This window comes from Anomaloglossus baeobatrachus, chromosome 2, assembly GCF_048569485.1.
Source record: "Anomaloglossus baeobatrachus isolate aAnoBae1 chromosome 2, aAnoBae1.hap1, whole genome shotgun sequence".
Lineage (NCBI taxonomy): Eukaryota > Metazoa > Chordata > Amphibia > Anura > Aromobatidae > Anomaloglossus > Anomaloglossus baeobatrachus.
Window position 1 is genome coordinate 279,827,040 of NC_134354.1, and position 13,271 is coordinate 279,840,310.

Sequence of the window (13,271 nt, forward strand, 5' to 3'; positions counted from 1 at the left end):
TATACAGTTAGGTCAATATATAGTTGGACACTGACACAATTTTTTTTTTTTTACTTGTTTACTGAAACATAATCAATTTATAGTTATATAATGGACATGGACATAAAGTCCTGACTTTTAGCTTTCATTTGAGAATGTCCACATTAAAATTTGATGAAGGATTTAGGATTTTCAGCTCGTTTACATGCGCCATCCTGGTTTTAAAGAACCCAAAAGTAATTGGACAATTGACTCAAAGGCTGTTTCACGGGCAGTTTAGGCAATTCCTTTGTTATTTCATTGTCAATTAAGCACCTAAAAAGCCTGGAGTTGATTTGAGGTGTGGTGCTACATTTTGAAGTTTTTGCTGAGAAGTAAACATGCGGTCAAATGAGCTCTCCATGCAGGTGAAACAAGCTATTCTTCATGTGAAAACAGAAAAAAAATTCTGAGAAGTTGCTGCAATATTAGGAGTGGCTTAATCTACAGTTTGGTACATCCTGAGAAAGAAAGAAAGCACTGGTGAATTTAACAATGCAAAAAGACCTGGATGCCCATGGATGACAAAAGTGGTGGATTATTACAGAATAATTACTATGGTAAAGAGAAACCCCTGTACAACATCCAACAAAGTGAACAACATTCTCAAGGACATAGGTGTATCAATATCCAAATCTACCATAAAGAGGCATCAATGAGACCCCCCCACCACTAATCCTATAAGTAAAAAGAAATAAACACAAATACACACAAAAATCCTTAATTTAAAAAATACAAAATACTCTCTCACCAATTTATTAAACCCCAAAAGACCCAAGTTCGACGTAATCCACACAAGGTTACACAATGCTTCCTGCTCTGCTACACCTGAAAATCACAGCTATTTTATTGAGGTCCCCTGAGGTCAGGTAACCTGTGGTCACAAGTGCAGGCCCATGGGAAAGTCCAGCTTTGACTGCAACTTACCTGATTGACATCACCGATAATCACTTGGTTCATTCATTCTCTGCCTGGAGCTCACAGTGGGCAGTCATGTTTTATGGTGTTTGCTGAGAATTGCAGAGGTAGCAGAGCTACATGTGGATAATGTTGGACCTAGATCTTTGGGGATTAATAAATTAGTGAAAGAGGGAGTTTTTTGTGTTTATTTTAAATAAAGTATTTTTTTGTGTGTTTGTGTTTATTTTTTTTGCTTATAAAGTTAGTGGTGGGAGTGTCTCATAGACCCCTACCCATCACTAATCCAGGGCTTAGTGGCAGCTGTGAGCTGTGAGTAACCCCCTTTTACCCCGATTGCCACTGCATCTGGGCAATTGGGAAGAGTCGGGTAAAGTGCCATTGTCATCATATCTAATTGATGCACCAATGTTGGGCAGCTGTAGGCTGCTATTTTTAGGCTGGGGGGGCTCCCAATAAGCATGGGTCTCCCCAGCCTGGGAATACCAGCCCCCCCCAGCTCTTGGGCTGTATTATAGCTGGTTATCAAAATAGGAGGGGGGGGATGACTGTATATCAGTTTTTTAAATTATTTATTTATTTAAATAATAAAAAAAAGCAGCATACGGTTCCGCTTATTTTGATACACAGGTACGATAAACACATGGCTTGGGGCTGCAGCCTGTAGCCGTATGGTTTATCTGTGCTGGTATCAATACAGGGGGACCCTATCTCAATTTTTTTTTATTTATTACCAGTATAAGGACAGACAGTCTTTGTTATTCCAACCAATCATAGATGTTGTCTGGGAATGTGGTCCAATGGCAGCCAATCAGAGATGCTGGTGGCCAGGAAAAGCAATGAATATGCATTACAGATAATTAACGGCCCGGAAGTAGTGCTGCAGCAGTAGGGAGACTACTACTACTACTTTAACCCTTTTTTATTTTCTGTTACAACCCCCCTACACCATTTTACACACATCCCTTTTGTCTCCCATTGAATTTAATGGGTTCAGCTAGGATCGATGATTGGATTGGCTAAGATCACAGGCGGGATCGGTGATCCCTAACCGATCCGATCCTTGGCAGGATCGCCCATCTAATCCTGGGAGGGTACCCTGCAAAATTATTCACGTTTTCTTTTGACTTGCATTAGATTAGTTATTTGTGAGGAATACACAAATAGTATGAAATATTTGAGAAGAATAATCCTAAGCCAAATATTTTAGTATTCACCCATCACTACTAATTATAGTAACAAAATTAGCCTTTTTGTACCCTTAAATGCAGAATCTTTACAGAATATTAGAGTTCAGCAAATAAATGTTTAAATTTAAATGTAAGCATTTAAAATGTCCATTGGTGTTTTACACATTACAGATTGCATTACCCGAAGATGGCTAATATGACCTATGTTGTGGCTAGCCGAGCTTCCTGAAAATGCCTTGCAGTTATCACATCATATGGTATAAAACAACCAAGCAGAAAGGACTACATAGCCTGTGTAAAGGCAAAAGCAGAGAATGCAGCAGCCATTTTTTCATGAATATGGAAAGTTAGAGGACATCTCTCTTTCAGCTTAAATATTGTGATAGGGAGAAATAAAGCCTTAAAACAGTAAACAATTGTACAGATTGTGTATGTTCTAATACAGCTTAGTACAGATATTGTAATATATTCAATATCTGAAGGATAAGGCAAAAAGTGCACTATTCATAAAAAATTATTTTTATTATTAACTAGCTGTAGTACCCGGGCGTTGCCCAGGATAGTAACTGTTTCTCTGTCTCTCTCCCAGTCTCTGTCTGTGTGTCACTGTCTGTCTGTCTCTTTCCTTGTCTGTCTGTGTCCATCTCTGTGTCTCTCTCTCTCTCTACCTCTGTATCTGTCTCTGTGTGTGTCGCTGTCTCTCTCTTTCCCCATCTGTCTCTTTCCAGGTCTGTCTCTTTCCAGGTCTGTCTCTTTCCCCGTCTGTCTCTTTCCCCGTCTGTCTCTTTCCCCGTCTGTCTCTTTCCCCGTCTGTCTCTTTCCCCGTCTGTCTCTTTCCTCGTCTGTCTCTTTCCCCGTCTGTCTCTTTGCCCGTCTGTCTCTTTGCCCGTCTGTCTCTTTGCCCGTCTGTCTCTTTGCCCGTCTGTCTCTTTGCCCATCTGTCTCTTTGCCCGTCTGTCTCTTTGCCTGTCTGTCTCTTTCCAGGGCTGTCTCTTTGACCATGTGTCTCTGTCCAGGGCTGTCTCTTTCCAGGTCTGTCTCTTTGCCTGTCTGTCTCTTTGCCAGTCTGTCTTTTTCCCCGTCTGTCTCTGTCTGTGTCTCTGTCTATCTGTCTTTTTCTGTATCTCTCTATCCATCTCCCCATCTCTTTGCCCGTCTGTCTCTTTGACGTCTGTCTCTTTGCCCGTCAGTCTCTTTGCCCATCTGTCTCTTTGCCCATCTGTCTCTTTCCAGGTCTGTCTTTTTGCCCATCTGTCTCTTTGCCCATCTGTCTCTTTGCCTGTCTGTCTCTGTCTGTCTATATCTATGTCTTTCTCTGTCTGGCTCTAGTTCTATATCTCTTTCCCCGTCTGTCTCTGCCTGTGTCCCTGTCTATCTTTTTCTGTCTCTCTCTATCCGTCTCCACACCGACACCATATTACCTCACACATAAGCTTCTTATACTAACAGTTTATTTCTTTATTCCTATAGCAACCATTGACAGTTGCCATTAATAGCCTGTAGCTCCCACCTCCATTGAGTTTAATGGAGGCAGGATTTTGGAGAGCAACCGTAAATCACGGGGTTACACTTTCCCATCAAAACATATTCTATAACGTTCCCTGAGTCACATGAGGCGTCTGTGCAAAATTTTGTGATTGTAAATGCGACGGTGCGGATTCATTTAGCGGACACACACATACACACACACACACACACACACACACACACACACACACACACACACACTCAACTTAATAAAAACAAGAGATCCAGAAGGTTCTCAGGAAGTCTGATAAGTATAATTACCTTCCTTCAACAGTACATGCAATAATCATTCAAAGGGTAATTATTAATGCTACAATAAACTCCCTATTAGGGGGTGCAAGGCAATAATACAGACAACCTATGGTGTAATAATATCTTATAAGAATTGTGTACATGCAAGGAGTATATAGATTCTTTAAAAATTTAATCATGCTGGATATGCCAACTAATTTACCGTAAATTTATTAAACTTGCATACATACACTAAATGAACTATATCCTCACATAAGTCATAACATGAATATGGTCCAAGAGGTAATTTACCGTTAGTTAATTATACTGCATAATTACACAGAATTAACCATTTCCTCATTTGGCCCCTAGTAAAATTTAGTCTAGACGGTAGAGGGTTAATTAAGGTTGTGCATACTGAAATCAGTAGAGGGAAGCTGGAGCCTGAGCTGCTGATAACCGTAAATTAACGCCCAAGGCGCGTTTCCACCTTCTTCTTCATGGAAACCTTTTTCACTTAATGCATTAGATAAGATGAACAGTACACATTTGGAATTGGATGAGATGAGGTGGAAGGATATGACTTAAATGCCTAGCCATTTTGGTGGTGGTAGTACTACAAGTGAAACTGGCAGCCAGGGTGGTAGGGGCATTTTGAGTCAAAACAACTCTAATAGTGTGAATCAGGAGGAGGGGAAAGGCAAGGAGCTCAGGACATTTCTCACACTAAGAAAAAGATGAGTCAGAGTTGAAGATGACATTGATAATTGTGTGGTGAAATCATGTGGCGCCCTGGACTAGCCAGGTCGTTCACAGTTACTACAACACGACACCCCCACCCCGAGATAGGCACATCAGCCAGACACAAAATCCTTGTTGCCTCCCTCCAGGGGCTGATGTCCACACCAGGTGGGGTGGAGCCAGGCGGTTGGGCCCACCCACTGAGGAGTTCACAGTCCTGGAGGCGGGAAAGAAAGGCAGTGCAGTTAGGGAAGTAGAAGAGTGAGGAGTAAAGTAGTAGTAGAGGAGCAAACTGACTGTGTCCGGGTACGTGGCCCGGGCACCGAGAGCAAGGTTGGCAGACGGTGGTGGCCGTCTGCAGGAGAGGCAGATCAACGCGGAATGGTAGGACCGGGGACGGGCGGTGGCCCGCCGGTGCCGAACCGGGGAGCAAAGTGAAGCCAGCACAAACCGGCAGGGCCTGCGGACCCCGACCAGGCTTGGAGTCGCCGTTAAATAGTTCAAATCCGTCAGTGACCGGAACCCCAGGGGTTTCCTAACAGCCAAGACCCGATTGAAGGCAACCGTCCAACCAGCAAAAGGAAATACAGCTACCGCCACAGCTAGAATTCCAAGGGCCAGAGCCTGCGGGCAAAAGGGCTCCTCCGGCACATATACACACTGGGGAGTGGGTTACCTTTGGGAAGCCATCGGGACCAAACATACACAAAGGTGCAGGGAAAGGCAGCCACCACCAACCGTCCGGGAGAAACCACAGCAGCCGGCTGCGGGACCTGTCCATCCAGCCGTTTGGTTTACCAGAGACTTTGCATCCATTTGTGGCTGAGTGAGTACTACAGTGCCATCCGGCACCGCGCTGCGCAGTCCAAGCAACCCTGCACCTTGCCAACCCTGCCTCCCCGACACCTCACCGGGCCCCGGGACCACCAACCCCCTACCACGGAGGGGAGATAAACATCCCAGCTGCTCCCTACCATCGCTCCCGGGATCCCCATCAATAGCAGCGGTGGTGCCCAACCTCACCACAACCCGTGGGTGGCATCACGGACCAAATCCCCAAACCAAACTACCCCCCTTTTCACTCACGGACGAGGAGTGCCGCTCGAGTCCCCGGATCCAGCCCACCGCTCGAGCCACCGAGCAGCAGCAGCAGCGCCGGACCCGCGCGTGGTGAGCGCAGCGCCCCGCCGCCCGCGACAATCACCAGTGGAGAATATGCTGGTGGTTATAAAGATTGGAACCTACATCAGTTCAAAGGATCTTTCAGAAACAGATCTAATGCTTTTAAAATTTGCTCAGGGACAGATGGTTTCCGCTCCACAGCTCAGGTGGGCAAATCTGTCCACACCAACTTTTAGTCATATACGCCACAAATAAGGCTTTTATGGAGGAGTGACAAGAAGAAAATCATTTTTGATAGTTAGCCGTAAGACTAATCCATAAGAGGTGCTATTTGCAGTTTTCAAAAAGCCATGTAGTGGACATGGGACACAATTAGAATGTGAAAGAAAGTGCTCTGTTCAGATGAGACCAAAGTAGAACTTTCTGGGCTAAATGCAAAATGCTATTTGTGCATATCACCCTGAAAACTCTATTTCCACCGTCAAACATGAGAGTGGCATCATGATGTGGGGATGCTTTTCTTCAGCAGAAACAGGAAAGTTGGTCACAGTTAATAGTAAGGATCGATGGAGCTAAATACAGGACAAACCTGGAAAAAACCTGTTAAAGACTACTGTGCAGCCCCCTCGTCAGCAGCCGGGGCTGCTCCGATCCGGATCCACGGTGGCTCGAGGGATCTCCGGACCCGTGGGTCAGAGTCACACGGCCACTTGGAATAAGAAAGGGGGAAATATTTACAAGGGAGGACGTGGAAAGTTCGTGACACCACCCGTGGTGTGTGGTAAGGTGGAGTACCACCGCAGCATGTTGGGAGTACCTGGTGGCGATGGCAGCCAGGTGTTTAACCCCCTCCATGGGTAGGGGGATGCCCCGGGACTCGATGAGGGTGACGGGGAGGTGCCATTGGGACGGTAAGTGACACTTATGTACTCACTCAGTCCAATAACGCTGAAACCGTCAACTGTGATAAACCAAAGCTCTTGACACCGCTTGGAGGGAGCACGCCTGGATCCCGTGTCCATTGGTGTTGCCTGTTAGCCTGTGACCTTTTCCTTGGCACCTTTTCTTCTAACTGGTCCCTTTAGCATAAAATTATTTGGGTCCCGCTCACCAGTGGGGCTAACTTGGTAAGCTTGCTCTCAGGGTTCACGCTTGGGATTTTCTGGACTATGTAGTGGGAAAGTCCTATCCCCCTCTTTGCGCTAGTACCCCAATTTTGGAGCTGGTGGAGAATGGATCTTGAAGGCTCCGTCCTCGGTGGGTAAATTACCAGGACGCCTTAAGCTACTTCCTGGCCTAGGGTCCATGTACCCCGTCATGCCCTTGCCCCTGCCTGGTGATGGCACAAGGCCACCGGCTGTCCTCCTCGACAATCCGTGCCCCCTGTCATGATCCCCTGCGACCGGGGTCCAGCTCCTACCAGGCCAAGACCAACGTCTGCTACCTAGTAGCCTCAAAGAGCCCAGCTCCTGACCTCTCCTCTCGAGAGTCACTTCACCACTGAACTACTCCTGACCTCCCCTTAACCAACCCCCCAGTGGGTGACCCTATTCCCTTCAGGTTGTCCACTGGTGTGTCTGGTGGGTGTGGTGCAGAGTGTTCCTGGGATTTTGATTAGCTTCTACTTGGCAACACCAAAGGTCAGGGACCCGTAACCAAGAAGGAGGTGGATACTGTGCAGAAGGGCAGATTGCACAATAGTCACATTACAAAATACAGTACTTAAGACTGGGGTGTAGGTTCACCTTCCAGCATGACAATGACCATAAACATCCTGCCAGATCTACAAAGGGATGGTTTTGATCAGAGGTGGGGAACCTCCGGCCCGCCATGACCTTTTCTGTGGCCCGCGGGCAGATTTCCGGGGGCGGCAGTGCTACAGCGTGGTATTACCAGTTGCCGTCCCTTTAAATCTCCACATGCGCTGCTTGCGCACACCATTGAGCGCTCTCGGTGGCAGGTGCCAGCGTGCTCAGGACTTACTTTGTGGGCGGGTTTATTGCTCTGCGATTCCGACCCACATCACCTTCACTGCCTCCAGCATTGTGCCGCCCACTCTCCAGCACTTGTGTGCCATCCGCTCCATGGCGCTGTGTGCCGTCCGCTCCACTGTGCTGTGTGCCGCCCGCTGCACAGTGCTGTGTGCCGCCCGCTCCACGGCGCTGTGTGCTGCCCGCTCCACGGCGCTGTGTGCCGCCCGCTGCATGGCGCTGTGTGCCGCTGTGTGCCGCCAGCTCCATGGTGCTGTGTGCCACCCGCTCCACGAAGCTGTGTGCTGCCCGCTCCACCGCGCTGTGTGCCGCCCGCTCCACGACGCTGTGTGCCGCCCGCTCCACACCCCTTCTCCGGTGCAGCATGCCCCCTCCACTGCTGTGTGCAGCTCCAAGTGCTGTGTGCAGCCTCCCCAGTCTCCTCCTAGTGATGTCTGTGCCCCCCTTAGTGATGTCTGTGTGCCCTCCTCAGTGATGTCTGTGTGTCCCCCCTCAGTGATGTCTGTGTGCCCCCCCTCAGTGATGTCTGTGTGCCTCCCCTCAGTGATGTCTGTGTGCCCCCCCTCAGTGATGTCTGTGTGCCCCCCCTCAGTGAGGTTTGTGCGCCCCCCCTCAGTGAGGTCTGTGTGCCCCCCCCTTAGTGATGCCTGTGCCCCCCCAGTGATGCTTGTGGCCCCCCTAGTGATGCCTGTGCCCTCCTAGTGATGTCCATGCCCCCCTAATGCTCTCTATGTCGCCTTAGTGATGTCTGTGCCTCCCCAGTGCCATCTGTGCCCCACAGCAATGCTTATGTGGCGCCCTGGCCTAGCCAGGTCGTCACAGATAACATACAAACACCCCCACCCCCATTATACAGGGACACCAGCCAAACACAAAATCCTTGTTGCCTCCCTTCAGTGTCTGATGTCCACACCAGGTGGGGAGGATCTAAGCGGTTGGCCCCACCCACTGAGGAGTTCACAGGCCTGGAGGCGGGAAAAGTGACAGTTAGAGTTTAGGAGTTGAAGTGAGAGGAGTGAGCACTTGGGTGTCTGGGTTTGTGGCCCAGGCACTAACAGCAAGGTTGGCAGACGGTGGTGGCCGTCTGCAGGAGTGGTGGAGCAACGCGGAACCGTAGGACCGGGGACAGGCGACGGCCCGCCGGTACCGACTGGGGAGCGAAGTGAAGACAGCTGCGGGACCCGTCCATCCAGCCGTTTGGTTTACCGAGGACTTTGTACCTTTCTTGCTGAGTGAGTACACCCATGCCATCTGGCACCGCGCCGCGCTGTCCCTGCAACCCTGCACCTCACCGACCCTGCCTCCTCCCCACAACATCACCGGGCCCCGGGACCACCGACCCCTACACACGGAGGGGGAAAACAACATCCCAGCTGCTCCTTACCATCGCTCCCGGGATCCCCGTCATCAGCAGCGGTGGTGCCTATCTTCACCACGACCCGTGGGTGGCGTCATGGACTAAATCCCCCAAACCAACCACCCCTTTCACTCACGGGCGAGGAACGCCGCTCAAGTCCCCGGATCTGGCCCACCGCTCGAGCCACCCAGCAGCAGCAGCGCCGAACCCGAGCGTTAGCGAGAGTGCAGCAGCGACGGCGTCCTCCCCGCCCGCGACACTTATGCCTCCCAGTGAACTAGTAATGTCTGTTCCCCAGCCCCTCTTGTCATGTATATACTCCCACCATCTCTTGTCATGTATATGCTCCCAGACCCTCCTTTCATGGATATGCCTCAGCATCTCCTGTGATGTATATGCCCCAACCCCTCAAGTGATATATACATCACATTGGTGATGCTAGGAGCATATACATCACAAGAGGGGATGGGGCATATACATCACACTGGAAATGTTGGGGCCATACATATCACAGGAGAGGCTGTGGGCATATACATCACAGAAAGGGCTGGGGAATATACATCACAGGAGGGGCTGGGCGCATAGATCTCACAGGAGGGGCTGGGCGCATAGATCTCACAGGAGAGGCTGGGCGCATATACATCAAAGGAGAGGCTGAAAGCATATACATCACAGGAGGGGGCTGGGGGCATATACATGTCCCCAGTAGAGTTGAGCGCGGTTCGCGGTTCGAGGTTCTCCAGTTCTAGGCTCGAGTGATTTTGGGGCCTGTTCTAGATCGAACTAGAACTCGAGCTTTTTGCAAAAGCTCGATAGTTCTAGAAACGTTCGAGAACGGTTCTAGCAGCAAAAAAACAGCTAATTCCTAGCTGGCTTTCCGCTGTAATAGTGTAAGTCACTCTGTGACTCACACTATTATGACATTTCAGTATATAGTGTGCGTGAACAGCGCCTTCAGATCACTGCTGTTTGTATAATGGCGATCGCCATTTTTTTTTTTTATTCCTTGTCTTCCTTCCCTAAGCGCGCGCGTCTTGTGGGGCGGGCCAGCATGTCAGCCAATCCCAGACACACACACAGCTAAGTGGACTTTTAGCCAGAGAAGCAACGGCATGTGTGATAGGATGTCCATGTCACATGTCCCTGCATTATAAAAACGAGTAACTGCCCGTCCGGACGCCATTATCTCTTCTGCGTCCTTGGTGTCAGACATCACTGGCGCAGCTCCGTCCTTTGTCCTATCGCCGATACTGCTGTATGCGCTCCATACACAGCGCTAGACAGCTTAGGGAGAGCACTTTCTATCAGTCCTTTTAAGGGCTCGTACCAGCAGGGTCAGAGCCATAGGTGACAGGTCCTGAAAACAGAGACAGCGTCTGTGTAGCTAAGGTCAGGGATTTCCTCGCTGCATTTCCCCATTAGGAGGGAATAGAAAGGCAGGCTTCCTTTCCTCTACCCAGAGCCCCACAATCCTGGCACTGTACCCTCCTGTCCTCTGCACACTCCAACTCATTATAACTAAACCATTATACTAGCAAACACTGAGTGTACCTAGTGGCATCCTAAACGTGGCTATTGGACTTTTGTGTAGTCACACTAGTAGAAAGATATTTGCAGCACGTCTGCCTGCATTGCACACTCCAACTCATTATAACTAAGCCATTATACTAGCAAACACTCAGTGTACCTAGTGGCATCCTAAACGTGGCTATTGGACTTTTGTCTAGTCACACTAGTGCAAAGATATTTGCAGCACGTCTGCCTGCATTGCACACTCAAACTCTTTTTAACTACGCCATTATACTAGCAAACAGTCAGTGTACCTAGTGGCATCCTAAACGTGGCTATTGTACTTTTGTGTAGTCACACTAGTGGAAAGATATTTGCAGCACGTCTGCCTGCATTGCACACTCAAACTCTTTTAACTAAGCCATTATACTAGCAAACAGTCAGTGTACCTAGTGGCATCCTAAACGTGGCTATTGGACTTTTGTCTAGTCACACTAGTGCAAAGATATTTGCAGCACGTCTGCCTGCATTGCACACTCAAACTCTTTTTAACTACGCCATTATACTAGCAAACAGTCAGTGTACCTAGTGGCATCCTAAACGTGGCTATTGTACTTTTGTGTAGTCACACTAGTGGAAAGATATTTGCAGCACGTCTGCCTGCATTGCACACTCAAACTCTTTTTAACTAAGCCATTATACTAGCAAACAGTCAGTGTACCTAGTGGCATCCTAAACGTGGCTATTGGACTTTTGTCTAGTCACACTAGTGCAAAGATATTTGCAGCACGTCTGCCTGCATTGCACACTCAAACTCTTTTTAACTAAGCCATTATACTAGCAAACAGTCAGTGTACCTAGTGGCATCCTAAACGTGGCTATTGTACTTTTGTCTAGTCACACTAGTGGAAAGATATTTGCAGCACGTCTGCCTGCATTGCACACTCAAACTCTTTTTAACTAAGCCATTATACTAGCAAACAGTCAGTGTACCTAGTGGCATCCTAAACGTGGCTATTGGACTTCTGTATAGTCCCACTAGTGCAAAGATATTTGCAGCACCTCTGCCTGCATTGCACACTCAAACTCATTGTTACTAAGCCATTATACTAGCAAACACTGAGTGAACTTAGTGTCATCCTAAACGTGGCTATTGGACTTCTGTATAGTCCCACTAGTGCACAGATATTTGCAGCACCTCTGCCTGCATTGCACACTCAAACTCATTGTTACTAAGCCATTATACTAGCAAACACTCAGTGTACCTAGTGGCATACAAGAAGTAGCTGTTGTACTCCATTAGTGCCCCACTGGTGCAAATCTATGTGCAGCACCTCTGCATGACACCCTCCTGCTCTGTTTTTAATGAGCTATAATGATAGCAAAAAATACTGCCATTTAGTGGCATCATAGAACTGGCTGTTGTATTCCATTAGTGCCCCACTGGTGCCAAGCTATTTCTAGCACCTCTACATGACACCCTCCTGCTCTGTTTTTAATAAGCTATAATGATAGCAAAAAATACTGCCATTTAGTGGCATCATAGAACTGGCTGTTGTATTCCATTAGTGCTCCACTGGTGCCAAGCTATTTCTAGCACCTGTGCATGACACCCTCTTGCTCTGTTTTTAATAAGCTATAATGATAGCAAAAAATACTGCCATTTAGTGGCATCATAGAACTGGCTGCTGTATTCCATTAGTGCCCCACTGGTGCCAAGCTATTTCTAGCACCTCTGCATGACACCCTCCTGCTCTGTTTTTAATAAGCTATAATGATAGCAAAAAATACTGCCATTTAGTGGCATCATAGACCTGGCTGTTGTATTCCATTAGTGCCCCACTGGTGCCAAGCTATTTCTAGCACCTCTACATGACACCCTCATGCACATTTTGCTACGCTAATGTTATAGCAAACTCAGGGAATTCATTGCTGCATTTGATAATTTGGAGGGATAGAAAGTGAGGCTTCCTTTAGCTTTTCCTTCTGTTCATAGACAGCATCTCCAAGTTCACACCCGAAGAGCAATTTCTCCTCCACGTCTAAGTGTGGAGAGGCAGCTAGTGCGCATGCGTGTGCCGATTTACCCCAGCTGCAGCCTAACTACAGTGTTTCGCCTAGTGAGTATGCTCAGCCTGACTGTGCCATTCCTGACGCTAAGTCTTCATTTCGGGATACAGCGCATGCTCCCACACTAAGTGTGAAAAGCCTCTTTGCACAGGTACTTGCATTCCGTGCCGGGTCTAAGTCCTGTTTTGTGCCTAGACACCATGCTAAAGCTGATAGTCTTTTTTCAGAGACTGTATTTCATGCTACTGAGCATGCTCAGGCACTTACTGCATCAGAGACTAGGTCCGGTAATGAACTCTTTGGCCCTGCCCCTGATGTGGGGGTCCCATATAGACCACAGGGCATCAGGTGTCCTCCCAAATGGCTTGCAGAGGCCCACCCCTATGACTTGTCACCGCATTATTGATGGTCAGACGATGACTGGTGAGGTGTTTGGGTCATGGCAGCCATGAGGTCATCATTGAAGTTGCGGTTCCAAATAGGACGCTAGTTATGCCACTCATGACGTGTCACTCTACTTTTGTCTCCAGGAGGTGCATTGTGGTTCACCCTGGTTTGGGGCGGACCCAGGTTATAAAAGGGGCTGGAGCTAACAAG